Genomic DNA, 18,705 nt, shown 5'->3' with positions numbered 1-18,705 from the left:
CAGTGAGAGAAAGGAAGCAACTTGGAAAATGTATTTGAGGATATATAGTTCATGAAATTTGAGGATATATAGTTCATGAGGATATATACTTCATGAGGTTTTCCCAACCTCATTAAGAAGGCCAACATTTAAATTCAGGAATGCAGAGAACTTTTCTGAAATACTACACAGGAAGACTACCTCAAGACACATACTCATCAGATTCACCAAGGTCAAAATGAAAGAAAAAATGTTAAAGGCAGCTAGAGAGAAGGAGCAGATCACCTACAAAGGGACCCATATTAGGCTAACAGTGAAACTTTCAGCAGAAACCCTTCAAGCCAGATGAGACTGGAGGCCTATATTCAGTACTTTTTAAAAAATTCCAACAAAGAATTTAATATGCAGTCAAACAAAACTTTATAAGCAAAGGAGAAATAAGATCCTTTTCAGACAAGCAAATGCTAAGGAAATTCATTAACACCAGACCTGCTTGCAAGAGGTTCTTAAGAGAGTGCTCAATGTGAAAACAAAAGACCATTACTGACCACCACAAAAACACACTTAAGTACATAGACCACTGACAGTAAAAAGCAACTACACAAACAAGTCTGAATACCACCATGATGACAGGATCGAATCCACATGTGTCATTATTACCCTTGAACATAAATGGACTAAATACCCCACTTAAAAGCGATATAATGGCAATTGGATAAAGAAGCAAGACCCAGCTATATGTTGTCTTCAAGAGACCAATCTCACCTGCAAGGACACACATAGCCTCAAAGTACAGGTATGGAGAAAAATCTACCAAGCAAATGAAAAATAAAAAAGAAAGTACAGGTTGCTATTCCAATTTCAGTCAAAACAGACTTAATCAAAACAATAATCAAAAAAGATAAAGAAGGTATTATATGATGGTAAAGGGTTCAGACTTAGCTATCCTAAATATATATGCACCTGACACAGGATCACCCAGATTCATAAAGAAAGTTCTTAGAGACCTTCAATGAGACTAGATAACCACAAAATAATAGTGGGAGATTTCAACACCCCACTGACAGTATTGGACAAATCATCAAGGCAGAAAACTGAGACAGATATTCAGTCCCCGAATTTGACACTTGACTAAATGGATCTAACAGACATCTACAGAACTCTCCATCCAAAAGCAACAGAATATACATTCTTCTCATCTGTGCATGGCACATACTCTAAAATTGACTACACAATTGGCCATATAATAATTCTTAGCAAATTCAGAAAAACCAAAATCATACCAACCACACTCACAGGCCACAGTGCAATAAAAATGAACACCAAGGCTGAAAAGTTTGCTCAAAACCATACAATTACATAGAAATTTAAAACCTTGCTCCAGAATGACTTTTGGGTAAATAATGAAATTAGGACAAAAATCAAGACATTCTTTGGAATTAATAAAAGCAAAGACACAATGTACCAGAATCCCTGGAAAATAGATAAAGCTGTGTTAAGAGAGAAGTTTATAGCATTAAATGCCCACATGAAAAAAATAGAAAGATCTCAAATTAATAACTGACCATCACACCTACAAGAACTAGAAAAGCAAGAGCAAACCAGCCTGAAGCCAGCAGAAGACAAGAGATAACCATATCAGAGCTGAACTGACAGGAACTGAGTATTGAAACAGATTTTTTTCACCTTACCTTTACTTTGAGGCTATGTGTGTCCTTGAATGTAAGATGGATCTCTTGAAGACAACATAGAGTTGGGTCTTACTTCTTTATCCAACTTGCCACTATGTGTTTTTTAAGTGGGGTATTTAGCCCACTTATGTTCAAGGTTAATATTAATATGTGTAGATTTGATCCTATCATCATACAAAAGATAAATGAAACCAGAAATTTGTTCTGTAAAATAAGATTGGTAGACCTTTAGCTAGACTAATGAAGAGAAAAGGAGAGAAGATCCACATAGACACAATCAGAAATAAGAAAGGTAACATTACCACTCACCCCACAGGAGGAAAAAAAAATAAAACCCTCAGAGATGATTACAAACACCTCTGTGCACACAAAATAGAAAACCTACAGGAAATTCATAAATTATGGAAACATACAACTTCCCAACATTGAACCAGGCAAAAAAGTGAAACCCTGAACAGATGAATGAGTTCCAAAATTGAATCAGTAATAAAATTCTAACAACCAGGAAAAGCCCTGTACTAGAGAGATTAACAGCCAAATTCTACTAAATGTATGAAGAAGAGCTGGTACTAATCCTACTGAAAATATTTCAAAACATTGAGAAAAAGGGACTTCTCCTTAACTCATTTTATGAGGCCAGTGTCGGCCCAATACCAAAATCTGGCAGAGACACAACTAAAGGAGAAAACTTCAGACAAATACTCTTAATGAATATAAATGCAAAAATTCTTAGCAAAATGCTAACAAACCAAATCCAGCAGCACATCATAAAGCTAACCCACCAAGATCAAGTGAGCTTTATCCCTGGGATGCAAGTTTGGTTCAACATATGCAAATCCATAAATGTGAATTCATCACATAAACAGAACTAAACTAAAAAACCACACAATCAACTCCATAGATGCAGAAATGCTTTTGATAAATTTCAACTACCTATCGTGATAAAAACACTCAACAAATTAGGCATTGAAGAAACTTACCTCAAAATAATAAGGGCCGTCTATGGCAGTCTCACAGCCAATATCATACTGAATGGGAAAAAGCTAGAAACATTCCCCTCAAAAACTGGAATTAGAAAATGATACTTACCCTCACCACTCCCAGTCAACATAGTACTGGAAGTCCTATCTAGAGTAATGAGGCAAGGGAAAGAAATAAAAGGCACCCAAACAAGCAGAGAAGAAGCAAAACTATCTCTGTTAGCAGACAATATAATTTTATACTTAGGAAACCCCATGGTCTCTGCCCCAAAGCTCCTAGATCTGATAAAAACAACTTCAGCAAAATCTCAGGATACAAAGTCAATGTGCCAAAAATCCGTAGCATTCCCATACACCAATAACATCCAAGCTGAGAGCCAAATCAAGAATGCAATCCCATCCACAATAGCCCCAAAATGAATAAAATACCTAGAAATATGGCTAACCAAGGAAGCAAAAGATCGCTCTAATGAGAATTACAAAACACTGCTGGAAGAAATTAGAGATGACACACACACATGGAGAAATATTCCATGCTCATGAATGAAAAGAATACATTTTGTTAAAATGGCAATACTGTCCAAAGCAATTTATAGGTTACATGCTATTCCTATCAAACTACCAACATTTTTCACAGAATTAGAATTAACTATTCTAAAATTCATTTGGAACAACAACAAAAGCCCTAACAGCCAAAGCAATCCTAAGCAAAAGGAAAAAAAACTGGTGGAATCACATTACTCAACTTTAAACTATATTACAAGGCTACAGTAATGAATATAGCATGGTACTGGTACAAAAACAGACACATAGATCAATGCAACAGAATAGAGAGCCCAGAAATCATGCTACACACCTACAACCATCTGATCTTCAACAAAATCAACAAAAACAAACAATGAGGAAAGGTCCTCCCTATTCAATAACTAGTGCTGAGTTAACTGGCTAGCCATATGTAGAAGACTGAAACTGGACCCCTTCCTTACACCATATACAAAAATCAACTTAAAGGTGGATTAAATACCTAAATGTAAAACCTAAAAATATAAAAACTCTAGAAGAAAAGCTAAGAAATGCCATTCTGGATATAGGTCCTAGCAAATATTTCATGATGAAGATACCAAAAGCAAATGCAATGAAAACAAAAATTAGTTAATGGGACCTTATTAAACTAAAGAGCTTTTGCATAGCAAAATAAAGTGCCAACAGAGTAAACAGACAATTCACAGAATGGGAGAAAATATTTGCAAACTATGCATCTGACAAAGGTGTGATATCCAGAATGTATAAGGAACTTAAACAATTTAATAACTGGAAAGCAAACAACCCCATAAAAAGTGGGCAAATAGTATGAACAGACACTTCTCAAAAGAAGACATACATGTGGTCAAAAAGCACATAAAAATCCTCAACATTGGCAATACTATTTAGGACATAAGCATGGGCAAAGACTTCATGACTAAAACACCGAAAGCAATGGCAACAAAAGCGAAAATTGACAAATGGGATCTGATTAAAGTAAAGAGCTTCTGCACAGCAAATGAAAATATCATCAGTGTGAATAGGCAACCTACAGAACAGGAGAAAATTGTTGCAAACTATCCATCTGACTAATATCCAGAATCTACAAAGAACTTAAACAAATTTACAAGAAAAAAAACAACCCCATCAAAAAGTGGCTGAAGGATACGAGCAGATACTTCTCAAAAGAAGACATTTAAGCAGCCAACAAACATATGAAAAAAGCTCATCATTACTAGTCATTAGAGAAATGCAAATCAAAACCACAATGAGATACCATCTCACGCCAGTTAGAATGGCGATCATTAAAAAGTCAGGAAACAACAGATGCTGGAGAGGATGTGGATAAATAGGAATCCTTTTACACTGTTGGTGGGAGTGTAAATTAGTTCAACCATTGTGGAAGACAGTGTGGCAACTCCTTAAGGATCTAGAACCAGAAATATCATTTGACCCAGCAATCTTATTATGGGGTATATCCCCAAAGGATTATAAATCATTCTACTATAAAAACACATGCACACGTATGTTTACTGAGGCACTGTTCACAATAGCAAATACTTGGAACCAAGCCAAATGCCCATCAATGATAGACTGGATAAAGAAAATGTCTCACATATACACCATGAAATATATGCAGCCATAAAAAAAGGATAAATTCATGTCCTTTGCAGGGACACAGATGAAGTTGGAAACCATCATTCTCAGCAAACTAACACAAGAACAGAAAACCAAACACTGCATGTTCTCACTCATAAGTAGGTGTTGAACAATGAGAATACAGGGACACAAGGAGGTGAACATCACACACTGGGGCCTGTCAGGGGGTGAGGGGCTAGGGGAGGGATAGCATTAAGAGAAATACCTAATGTAAATGACGGGTTGATGGGTGCATCAAAACACCATGGCACATATGTACCTATGTAACGAACCTGCACACTCTGTACATGGACCCCAGAACTTAAAGTATAATAATAATAAAAAAAATCCTCAACATCATTAATCATTAGAGAAATTGAAATGAACAGTCAAGACATAACAGATGCTTGTGAGGTTGCAGAGAAAAAAGAACACTTAATCAATGCTAGTGGCAATGTAAATTAGTTAATTCAGTTTGGAAAGCAGTTTGGCAATTTCTCAAGAAACTTAAAACAGAGTTACCTTTCAACCCTGCAGCCCCATTATTGGGTATATAACCAAAGGAATATAAATTGTTTTACCATGAAGACAAATGCACATGTGTGTTTATTGTGGTACTATTTACACTAGAAAAGACATGGAATCAACCAAAATGCTCATCAAAAGTAGACTGGATAGACCTACATGGAATACTATATACACTATGGAATATTATATAGCGTGGAATGTACACCATGGAATATATACATTGTGGAATACTAGACAACCATAATACACCATGGAATACTATACAGCCATAAAATATATACACCATGGAATACTATACAGCCGTAAAAAACAACATTATATCCTTTGTAGCAACATAAATGGTACTGGAGGTCATTATCCTAAGTGAACTATCACAGAAACAGAAAACCAAATATTGCATGTTGTCACTTATAAGTAGGAACTTAATATTGAGTATATGTGGGCACAAAAATGGGAGCAACAGACACTGTGGCCTACCTGAGGGTGGAGGGTGGAAGGGGGATGTGGTTCTAAAAACTACCTATCAGGTACCGTGTTTATCATCTAGGTGACAAAATAATTTGTATACCAAACTCTTGTGACACACAATTTACCTGTGTAGCAAATGTGCATCTGTACCCCCAAATTTATGATAGTTTTCTTTTTACTGAAATGTCTAGTTCTATCAAATATTTGTTACTGAGCAATGTTATAGGCTAATAAAATGCAACTTGCTTGCTTCATTCAGGCAGTAACTCATTTATTTAAAAATTTTGAGTATCTATTTTGTGAATCAGGAGGAAAAGAGAAAAACATATCAGAAACTGCCCTCAAGAAGTTCATAGTCCAGAAGGGGAAGCAAATAAATGAATACGTTCACTACAATACCATAGCAATTTGTGGTACAATAAAAAATGCATTTGGTCTTTGTCCTTTCGCCACCCCCAATAAAGCTCCTAAAAATACTTAAACATTTGGAAATTAAACAACATGCTCTAATGACCATGAGTCTAAGAAGACCTCACAGTAGAAAATAGAAAATATTTTAAATTTAATATAACAATTTTTTTTTAAATTTCTGAAACATATCTAAAGAGGGAAATGTAAAACTTTAAGTACATATGTAATAAGATAAGAAAAGTAGGAAAGTGAATTAAACCTTAAGAAAACTAGAGAGAAAGTCAATTAAACCCCAAGAAAAATAGACTAAAGGAGGTAATAAAGACAAGAGCAGAAATTAGTGAACAGAAAAAAGAAACAGTGAAAAAAATAAAAGCTTGTTCTTTGAAAAGTTTAATCACCTAGGAAGCCTTATTTAGGAAACAAGGAGAGAGAAAACATAAATTTTTAATATCTGCAATAAAAAAATGACATCCCTAAAGTGATATTTGCTCTGAAGGGCATGAAGTTTTTAAACTAGGATGGTTCCTAGATACACCTGGTATGAGACTGGTTTTCTTTTGTTTCACACCTGCGCAAACACCAGGGGAACCAGAGAAACTAGCTCCTATCTGGCAATGTGAGCTACTACAAGGACTACTGCAAGCTCTACTCACACAGAAGAGGTATACATTTGGTTGTCTCACTGGCAGCTGTGTCTTCTGTTACTTATCTTTCTGAGTAAACCCCTGGCAAGGGTAGCCTTTGCTGTGTGTTGGCAAGACATACTGATAGCCCCTTAACGACACAGTCACAAGGAAAAAGCTTTACAAAATGTCCAGTATATGTGGGAGTGGGTAACCATAGCCAGGCTGAGAACAACATTCCAATAAAGTCAGCCTGTGCATGTTTGTATAGCATGACCCTTTACTGGGGTCTGACCAAAGTGCCCTGCTATCATTGGTCTGAGAGGAATGCAAACATATCTTAGACTTCAATTGACTAAGTTTTTTTAATTTTTAAATATAAGCCAAGGGATATGTACAAACCTTTATTTTTGAGTGACTAAGAAGGTACTTTCAAAATGAATAGAATTCCTAATTTACTAATGGTATATAAAAGGAGCACTTAAATGGCACTGTACTATGTTTGCTCTACTAAATGTTCTGTTGTATTTTTTGAAGTAAACTTACATTTGATCTTGAGGATACAAAGATCCCTGATCACTCTGAAAACTAACTGGCCAAAGAAAAGTCCAATTGGCTAACGGACAAGAAGGGATATCAAATAAGAAGTCTTATAAAATGATTAAAATTCTGGTGATTATAAAATGTATTAATTTGGTTTTATTATATTAAAGATGTTAATGAAAGGTCATGGGAAGGTAGACTGGGGATAAATTATTTTCTGAATGAGACTTTTACCTTCGGTTAGCTTACCAGCTCTGGAAATAAAGCTTACATGTGTCAATTATGTAATTAAGCAATATTTACTATGGTTAAAATGAACTCTGATTGGTAAGTTCCATCTGGACTTGGAGAGCTAGAAATACCTCACAAGAAGTCATATTTTTCAGATATCCTTTGTATGGAATTCTTGTAACTCAGCAAGTCCCTTGTGGGAACCCTGGAAGGTATGCCTATGGAGTTATATTAAGCTTCTAAGGAGCACAAGGCCTTTAAGCCATGGCAGCTTTCACATTTTGTTCAATGTGAATCTTATTACTTTGATCTGTTACTTGGAGAGTCAGAAAAAAATGACTCCTATGTGGCTGTGGGACTACTGCAGGGACTGCTTTAGGGTCTACTTTCATAGAAGATAAACATCAGGCAAGCTGTGATGCTTGTCCATATCCTTTTGAGTAAATCTAAGGATTAACTGTGATAGTTTTTTGTTTTGTTTTGTTTTTTGGTTGGTTTGTTTTATTTTTGGTCAGTGGATACATACATATGACATAGTTAAGTGCAATTGCTTTTCTTATGTTCCATCGCTTTGTAAACTGACATCCCATATACAGTCATCATTAAAACTTACTGACTGCCAGTACCAAATGTAGAAGCCTCCAACACTGTAAGAGCATGGCAAGATAGGCTTTAGGATGGGTCAACCCTGACATTACTCACTGTAGAGTACAAGCACTGAATTCTTTCTAGTTCTGTTTGAGAGAGGATTTCACCCACTGTCACTCAATCACCAAATATGGAACAAGGCTTCTCTTGGCTTTGGCTTTCACTCTTCCTGGGAAGGGTTTCTCATTGGTGGAGGCAGAGCAGACAGTGAGTGGTCCAAAGTGGCTTGATGGCCCCAAATGAACCAACAGAACACCCAGGAGTCCTACCCAGACCAGGACCCCAGAGACAAAAGGCAAGAGCTGTTGCCAGCCACATGGGTCTTCATCAAAGCACAGTGGCACAGTTTTTAAGACGGAGTAGTTGAACCTGGATAACCCACAGGTGGAAAATTGCAAGATATGTATTAAAAACAAAAGTAGAACTATAACTGTAACATATTTAATGGTGAAACATTAAGCTTTTAAAATCAAGAACAAGAGAACAATAATGTCTGCTTCATATTGGTACAAGTAGAATGTTGGGTCTAAGGATTAGAAAGACTCAAAACTGTCATTATCCACAAATTATGTCATCATAATAGAAAATCGAAATGTCTTTATAGCCAAATCATTAGAACTAAAAAAAACTTAGGAAGTTTTCCAAATTCAAAAATTATTTCACTTTTGTTTAATAGTAGCAAATTAAAAATACTCAGGAATAAATGAAACAAAATATTCAATATTGGTATGGTTTGGATTTGTGTCCCCACCTAAACATCACACCGAATTGTAATTGCCAGTGTTGGAGGTGGGGCAGGAGGGGCAGGGATTCGAACATGGGGGTGGATTCTTCATGAATAGTTTAGCACCATTCATGAACATGTAGTGGTGTTCTCACGAGATCTGGTTGTTTAGAAGTGTGTAGCACCGACCGGGCATGGTGGTTCACGCCTGTAATCCCAGCACTTTGGGAGGCCGAGGCAGGTGTATCGCTTGAGGCCAGGAGTTCGAGACCAGCCTGGCCAACATGGTGAAACACTGTCTCTTCTAAAAATACAAAAATTAGCCAGGTGTGGCGGTGCACGCTTGTAATCCCAGCTACCCAGGTGCCTGAGGCAGGAGAATCACTTGAACCCGGGAGGCAGAAGTTGCAGTGAGCCGAGATAGCGCCACCGCACTCCAGCCTGAGTGACAGAGTGCAACTCCGTCTCAAAAAAAAGTGTGTAGCACCTCCCCTCTTACTCTCTCTTGTTCCTGCTCTGGCCATGTAACATGCCTGCTCCCCCTTTCTACCATGATTGGAAGCTTCCTGAGGCCTCTCTGAAGGAGAAGCCACTATGCTTTCTGTATGGCCTATAGAACCATGAGCCAAATAAATTTCTTTATAAATTACTCAGTCTCAAGAAGGTATTTCTTTATAACACTGCAAGAATGAACTAATACAAATATCTTCATGGAAAAAATTGTAAAACCTGACTAGATGCCTAAATAAATGAAAAGAAACAGAATGTTGATGAATTGGAAGACACAATGTTGTAAAAACAATGACTCTCTTCCAATTGATTTGTAGAGCTAATATTATCCAAATAAAAATGTCAAGAGTATGTTGTGAACTTGCCAAAAATATGTAAAAGTACAAAGAGTTAGGAATAACTAAGATGTTTTGCAAAAGAAAAACAAGATGTATTAGTATCTGCTATTTCAGATATCAAAATTTTAAATGAAGCTATGTATTTAAGGCAGTGTTATTAAAATAGGAATAAACAAAACAGACTGAAAGAAAAAATAGAGATCTATAATTTGACATGTGAACACACAGATTAGTGCTGTATGCTGGAGGAGGCATTGTAGAATACTGTAAAAATATTCTTTATTCAATAAATTATTTTACAGCAGATGAGTATTCATATAGATAATTTGGAAATTTACATTTCCTTCGCACTATACACAAAAATAAAATTTTGGGTTTCACCAAGTCCTGTGAAAAAATAACTACAAATATTTTAGAAGAAAACATAGAAGACTATCCTCAAGACCTCGGGATAGGAAAGAATTTACTGCATAACACACAAAAAGCATTAACTATAAAGGAAAAGACTGACATATTCAACTACATTAATTTTAAGTACATACTTCATTAAAAGACATATTTAAGAAAAAGGTAAGTTGTGAAATGATAAAATATATTTGTAACACATATCTCTTGTTCAAGGATTAACAAGGCCCAACCCTGCTTAGCTTCCTAGGTCAGACAAGGTCAGGTGTGTTCAGGGTGGTATAAATGTAAACTGCAACACATATCTGACAAATGACACTGACATAGAATTTCTACTAATCAATTTTAAACATACAGACTACTCAATAGGAAGAAACAGAAAAAATAAACATTTTATACAATAGGAATTTCAATGGCCAAAAATGCATTAAAAGCGCTCATCCTCATTAGTAATCAGAGATTTGAAAGTTAAAACCATAATGAGATATTATTACACATCAATGGATTAAAAAATTATACGTCTGACAATATCAGAGTTGGTAATGTGGAATAACAGGAACTCTTTCACTGCTGGCACAGTAGAAATTGGTATAATAACTTTGAAAAATTGTTTGACATTATTTAGTAAAGCTGAACATATGTATATTTTAAACCTGAGCAATTTTATTCCTAGCTGTATACGTAGAGAAACTCATGTACATGTGCAGCAGGATATATGTGTGTAGGAATGCTCACAGTAAAACAACAAAAAATTTAAAACCATCCAATACTACCAATAATTTGCACAATGGAATATTTTATATAGAAATGAAAACAAATTACAGCTACATGGAACCACAAGGGTGAACCTAACAAAGTAATTTTGAGTTAAACAAGCAAGAGATAATATAGTTGTATGATTCAATTTGTGCGAAGTTTTTCCTCTAACCGCTACACTAGGGAAAGAGTACCAAGGAGCTTCTATTCTAGCCACATCTTTTTAAAGTTTTATTTTATTTTTAATTGATAATAATTGTACATATTTATGGAATAAAGTGTGATGTTTTGATACATGCATACATTGTGTAACGATAAAATCAGATTAATTGCATATTTCCTCACCTGAAACATTTGCCATTTCTTTGTGGTGAAATATTTAAAAATCATCGGCCAGTCGCAGTGGCTCACACCTGTATTCCCAGCACTTCGGGAGGCCGAGGCGGGCGGATCACCTGAGGTCAGGAGTTTGAGATCAGCCTAATCAACATGGAGAAATCCCATCTCTACCAAAAACCCAAAATTAGCCAGGTATGGTTGTGCATGCCTGTAATCCCAGCTACTCTGGAGGCTCAGTAGGAAAATCCCTTATTTCCGGGAGGCAAAGGTTGCGGTGAGCCAAGCGCGCCACTGCACTCCAGCCTGGGCAACAAGAGGGAGACTCCGTCTCAAAACAACAACAACAACAACAACAACAACAACAAAAAACTCTTCTAGCAATTTTTAATATACAGTATGTTGTTGTTAACTATATTCACCCTACCGTTCAATGGGACTCTAGAACTTATTCCGCCTAACTGCAACTTTCTACGCATTTACCAACCCCTTCTTATCCTCCTCTCTCACACTCCCAAGACCGGAGTAACTACTATTCTACTCTCTACTCGTACAATATCAACTTTTTTCAATTCCACATATGAGTGAGAACATGTGGTATTTGTCCTTCTATGCTTGGCTTATTTCATTTAATATAATGGCTTCAGGTTCATCCATGTTGTTGCAAATAACATTTTATTTTTTTTATGGCCAAATAGTATTTATCTGTGTATAACTACCACATTTTTTGTACCCATTTATTCACTGATGGACACTTAGGTTTATTACATATCCTTGGCTATTGAGAATAATGCTACAGTAAACAAGGGATTACAGTTTTGTTTTTTTGTTTTTGTTTTTTTTTTGACATACTGATTTCATTTCCTCTGGATGTGATGCAGAAGGGGGATTACTGGATCATATGGTAGTTTGATTTGTGGTTTTTAGGAACTTCCATACTGTGGTTCATAATGGCTGTACTAATTTATGTTTCCACCAACGGTGCGTCCTTTCTCCACATCCTTACCAGCATTTGGTGGGTTTTTTTGGTTAGCCATTTTAGTGGGGTGAGGTGACACTGTGATTTTTGATTTTGTTTTGCATTTCTCTGATGATAGTGATGTTGAACACATAAAGAATAAACCTATTAGCAATTTGTGTGCTTCTTTTGAGAAATATTTGTTCATATCTTTTGCCCATATGTAACAAGATTTTTTGTTTTTTAGTTACTAACTTGCTTTGCAAATATTTTCTCTCATTCTATAGGTTGTCTCTTCACTGCGGCCCAGGCTGGAGTACAGTGGCCAGATCTCAGCTCACTGCAAGCTCCGCCTCCCGGTTTTACGCCATTCTCCTGCCTCAGCCTCCCGAGTAGCTGGGACTACAGGCGCCCAACACCTCGCCCGGCTAATTTTTTGTATTTTTTAGTAGACATGGGGTTTCACCGTGTTAGCCAGGATGGTCTCGATCTCCTGACCTTGTGATCCGCCCGTCTCGGCCTCCCAAGAAGCTTTTTAGTATATGATCCCATTTGTCTATTTTTGCTTTTGCCAGTGATTTTGAGTTCTTATCCAAAAAAAATTATTGCCCAGACCAATGTCATGAAGCAATTCCCTTATGTTTTCTTCTAGTATTTTCATAGTTTTTGGTTTTACATTTGAGTTCTTTTTTCATATGTGATTAGAGATAGACATCTAGTTTCATTTTTCTGCAGGTAGATCTTCAGTTTTCTTAGCACCATTTATTAAAGAGGCTGTCCCTCTCCCCAATGTGGGTTATTGGTGCCTTTGTCAAAAATTATTTGACTGTGAATGCATGGATTTATTTCTGGGTTCTCTATTCTGTCCCAGTGGTCATGTGTCTGTTTATATGCTGGTATCATGCTGTTTTAATTACTATAGTTTTGTAGAATATTTTGAGATTTTGCCCCCTACTTTGTATTTTTTGTTTCAGATCATTTTGACAATTTGTGGTCTTTTATAGTTCCATATACATTTTACATGTTTAAAATTTCTGTGAAGAATGTAATTGGTATTTTTATACACATTGCATTAAATCTGTAGATCACTTTGGATAGTATGGATATTTTAAAAATATTTTTCCAACCATGAACATGGTATATCTTTCCATTTATTTGTATCCTTCTCAATGCCTTTCATCAATGTTTTATCTTTTTCATTGTAGATATCTTAATCTCCTTAGTTAAATTTATTACTAGGTATTTGGGGGTAACTATTAAAAGTGGGATTGTTTTCATAATTTCCTTTTCAGATAGTGCACTATTAGCATATAGAAATACTACTAATTTTTGTATGTTGATTGTGTGCCCTTCGACTTTACCAAATTTGTTTGTTAGCCCTAATAGATTTCCCCCACCCCACCCCGTGGAATCTTTAACTTAATGCGTTCAGAGTTTTTATCATGAAAGATGTTGAATTTCATCAAGTGCTTTTTCTGAGTCTTTTGAAATAATGATATAGTTTTTGCCCTTGATTTCATTTATGAGATGCATCAAGTTTATTGATTTGTGTATGTTGAGCCATTCTTACATGTCTGGGATGAATCCCATTTGATTAAGGTGAATGATCCTTTTAGTATAATGTTGAAATAGGTTTCCTAGTAGTTCTTAAAATTTTTCAACTTTTATTTTAGATATAGGAGATACGTGTGCAGATTTGTTACATAAAAATATTGTGTGATAATGAGGTTCGGAGTGTGGATATTGATCTTGACATTCTGGCAATGAACATAGTACTTGATACATAGTTTTTTAACCCACCTCCCACCCTTCACCCTTTGGTAGTCCACAGTGCTCCTATATTTATGTCCATGTGTGCACAATGCTTAGTTCCCACTTATAAGTGAGAGGATGTGGTATTTGGTTTTCTCGTTCTGCATTACTTTGCTTAGGGTAATGGCCTCCAGCTGCATCCATGTTGTTGCAAAAGACACGATTTCATACTATTTATGTCTGCATAGTATTCCATGGTGTATATGTACCACATTTTCTTTGTATGTGTGCTTAACTTTTTAGGTTTATTTTTATTTATAATTTTTGTGGGTACATAGTAGGTGTAGACATTTGTATGTTACTTGAAATATTTTTATATAGGCATGAAATGCATACTAATCACATCAGGGTAAATGCAGTACCTTTGTGTTACAAATAATCCAATTCTATATACTCTGCATTATTTTTAAATGTAGAATTAAATTATTATTATTATTTATTACTTTTTTGAGATGGAGTCTCACTCTTGTTGCCCAGGCTGGAGTGCAGTGGCATGATCTTAGCTCACTGCAATCTCCGTCTCCCCATTTCAAGTGATTCTCCTGCCTCAGCTTCCCGAGTAGCTGGGATTACAGGTGCCTGCCACCATGCCTGGCTCATTTTTGTATTTTTAGTAGAGACAGGATTTCACCATGTTGGCCAGGCTGGTCTCGAACTCCTGACCTTGTGATCTGCCCGCCTCGGCCTCCCAAAGTGCTGGGATTACAGGCATGAGCCACCGTGCCCAACCTAAATTATTTTTGACAATAATCACACTGTTGTGCTAGCAAATACTAGGTATTATTTATTCTTTCTAACTAATTTTGTGTTCATTAGTCATTACACCTCCACCCTTACCTCCCCTACTCTTCCCAGCCTCTGGTAACTATTCTTCTACTCTCTACCTCCGTGAGCTCAATTGCTTTAATTTTTAGCTTCCACACTTAAGTGAGAACATGAAGTTTGTCTTTCTGTGCGTAGCTTATTTCACCTAACAAAATGACCTTCAGTTTCATTCTTTTGTGATAAATGACAGATCTCATTATTTTTTATGGCTGAATAGCACTCCATTGTGCATATGTACACTTTCTTTCTTTTTTTTTTTTTTCTTCAACTTTTATTTTAAGTTCAGCGGTATAGGTGCAGGATGTGAAGGTTTGTTACACAGGTAAATGTGTGCCATGGTGGTTTGCTGCACAGATCATCCCATCACCTAGGTATTAAGTCGAGCATCCATTAGCTATTCTTCCTGATGTTCTTCCTTCCCCAACCCTCCCCACCCAGACAGACCCCAGTGTGAGTTGTTCCCCTCTATGTGTCCATGTGTTCTCATCATTCAGTTCCCCCTTATAGGTGAGAACATGCAGTGTTTGGTTTTCTATTCCTGCATTAGTTTGCTGAGGATAATGGTTTTCAACTCCATCCATGTTCCTGCAAAGGACATAAACTCATTCGTTTTTATGACTGCATAGTATTTCATGGTATATATGTACCACATTTTCTTTATTCAGTCTATTATTAATGGACATTTGGGTAGATACCATGTCTTTGCTATTGCAAATAGTGCCGCAATGAACATACAAGTGCATGTATTTTTATAATCAAATGATTTATATTCCTTTGGGTATATGCCCAGTAATGGGATTGCTCGGTCATATGGAATTTCTGCCTCTATTTCTCTGAGGAATCACCACACTGTCTTTCACAATGGTTAAACTAATGTACACTCCCACCAACAGCATTAAAGCTTCCTTTTTCTGCATAACCTCACCAGCATCTGTTGCTTTTGACTTTTCAATAATCACCATTCTGACTGGCATGAGATGGTATCTCATTGTGATTTTGGTTTGCAAATATGATCAATGATGTTGGACTTTTTTTTCATATGATTGTTGGCTGCATGTATATCTTCTTTTGAGAAATGTCTGTTCTAGTCATTTGCCCACTTCTTAATGGTTTTTTTTTTTTCCTTGTATATTTGTTTAATTTCCTTTTAGGCTCTGGATATTAGACCTTGGACAGATGAACAGATTGCAAAAATTTTCTCCCATGCTGTAGGTTGTCTGTTCACTGTGATAGTTTCTTTTGCTGTGCAGGAGCTTTTAAATTTAATTAGATCCCATTTGTCCGTTTTTACTTGTGTTACAATTGCTTTTGGCATTTTTTGTCATGAAATCTTTGCCCATGCCTATGTCCTGAATTGTATTGCCCACATTTTCTCCTAGGGCTTTTATAATTTTGGGTTTTACATTTAAGTCTTTAATCCATCTTGTGTTAATTTTTGTATATGGTGTAAGAAGGGGATCCAGTTTCAATTTTCTGCATATGGCTAGCCAGTTCTCCCAGCACCATTTATTAAATACAGCACCCTTTCCCCATTGCTTATTTTTGTCAGGTTTGTCCAAGATCAGATGGCTGTAAGTGTTTGGTCTTATTTCTGAATTCTCTCTTTTGTTCCATTGGTCAGTGTGTCTGTTCTTGTACCAGTCCCATGCTGTTCTGGCTACTGTAGCCTTGTAGTATAGTTTGAAGTTGAATAGCATGATGCCTCCAGCTTTGTTCTTTTTGGCTTAAGATTGTTTTGGCTATTTGGGCTATTTTTTTGTTCCACGCGCAAATACTTTTTAAAATACTTTTTCTCTAATTCTGTGAAGAATGCAATTGGTAATTTGATAGGAATAGCATTGAATCTATAAATTACTTTAAGCATTATGGCCATTTTCACAATATTAATTCTTCCTATCCATGAGCCTGGAATGTTTTTCCATTTGTTCATGTCCTCTCTGATTTCTTTGAGCAATGATTTGTAGTTCTCCTTGAAGAGGTCCTTCACTTCCCTTGTTAACTGTATTCCTAGGTATTTTATTCTTTTTGTAGCAATTGTGAATGGAAGTTCATTCATGATTTTGTTCCCTGCTTGCCTGTTGTTGGTATATAGGAATGCTGGCAATTTTTGTACATTGACTTTGTATCCTGAGATTGCTGAAGTTGCTTATCAGCTTAAGAAGCTTTTGGGCTGAGACTATAAGTTTTTCTAGATATAGTGTATTAGTCTGTTTTCATGCTGCTGATAAAGACATACCCAAGACTGGGCAATTTACAAAAGAAAGAGGTTTAATTGGACTTGCAATTCCACACGGCTGGGGAGGCCTCACAATCATGGCAGAAGGCAAGGAGAAGTGAGTCAAATCTTACATGGATGGCAGCAGGCAAAGAGAAAGCTTGTGCAGGGCAACTCTCATTTTTTTAAAACCACCAGACCTCATGAGACCCACTTACTATCATGAGAACAACACGGGAAAGACCTGCCCCCATAATTCAATCATCTCCCACTAGGTCCCTCCCACAACATGTGGGAATTATGGGAGCTACAAGATGAGATTTGGGTGGGAGCACAGAGCCAAACCATATCATTCCACCCGGCCCCTCCCAAATCTCATATCTTCACATTCCAAAACCAATCATGCCTTCTCAATAGTCCCCTAACTCAAATGACTTTTGAGTCATTAACTCAAAAGCCCACAGTCCAAAGTATCATCCAAGACAAGGCAAGTCCCTTCCACCTATAAGTCTGTAAAATCAAAAGCAAGTTACTTGCTTTTTAGTTACAGTGGGGGTGCAGGTATTGGGTACATACAGGCATTCCAAATGGGAGAAACTGGTCAAAACAAAGGGACTGCAGGCCCCATGCAAGTTTGAAATCCAGCAGGGCAGTCAAATCTTAAAGCTCCAAAATGATCTCCTTTGACTCCATGTCTCACATCCAGGTCACGCTGATGCAAGAAGTAGGCTCCCATAGTCTTGGGCAGCTCCAGCCCTGGTTTTGCAGGGTACAGCCTCACTCCCTGCTGCCTTTATGGGCTGGTGTTGAGTGTCTGTGTCTTTTCCAGGCACACAGTGCAAGCTGTCAGTGGATCTAACATTCTGGGGTCTGGAGGATGGTAGCCCTCTTCTCACAGCTCCACTAGGTGGTCCCCCAGTAGGGACTCTGTGTGGGATTTCCCACCCCCACATTTCCCTTCTGCACTGCCCTAGCAGAGGTTCTCCATGAGGACCCCACCGCTAGAGCAAACTTCTGCCTGGCCATCCAGGCATTCCCATACATCTTCTGAAACCTAGGCAGAGGTTCCCAAACCTCAAGTTTTGACTTCTGTGCACTCACAGGCTCAACACCACATGGAAGGTGCCAAGGCTTGAGACTTGCACCCTGTGAAGCCATGGCCCAAGCTCTGCATCAGCCTTATTCAGCCATAGCTGGAGTGGTTGTGATACAGGGCACCAAATCCCCAGGCTGCACACAGCACAGGGACCTTGGGCTCAGTCTATGAAACCACTTTTTTCCTGTTAAACCAATGGACCTGTGATGGAGGAGTCTGCCGCAAAGGTCTCTGACCTGGCCTGGAGACATTTTTCCCATTGTCTTAGTGATTAACATTTGGCTCCTTGTTACTTATGCAAATTTTTGCAGCAGACTTGAATTTCTCCTCAGAAAATGGGATTTTCTTTTCTATTGCATTGTCAGGCTGCTAATTTTTCAAACTTTAATGCTCTGTTTCCCTTTTAAATCTGAACGGCTTTAACAGCACCCAAGTCATCTCTGAAATGCTTTGCTGCTTAGAAAT

Source organism: Macaca thibetana, chromosome 1, assembly GCF_024542745.1.
Source record: "Macaca thibetana thibetana isolate TM-01 chromosome 1, ASM2454274v1, whole genome shotgun sequence".
NCBI lineage: Eukaryota > Metazoa > Chordata > Mammalia > Primates > Cercopithecidae > Macaca > Macaca thibetana.
The sequence above is the reverse complement of the archived record's forward strand: the minus strand, read 5'-3'. Positions refer to the sequence as shown.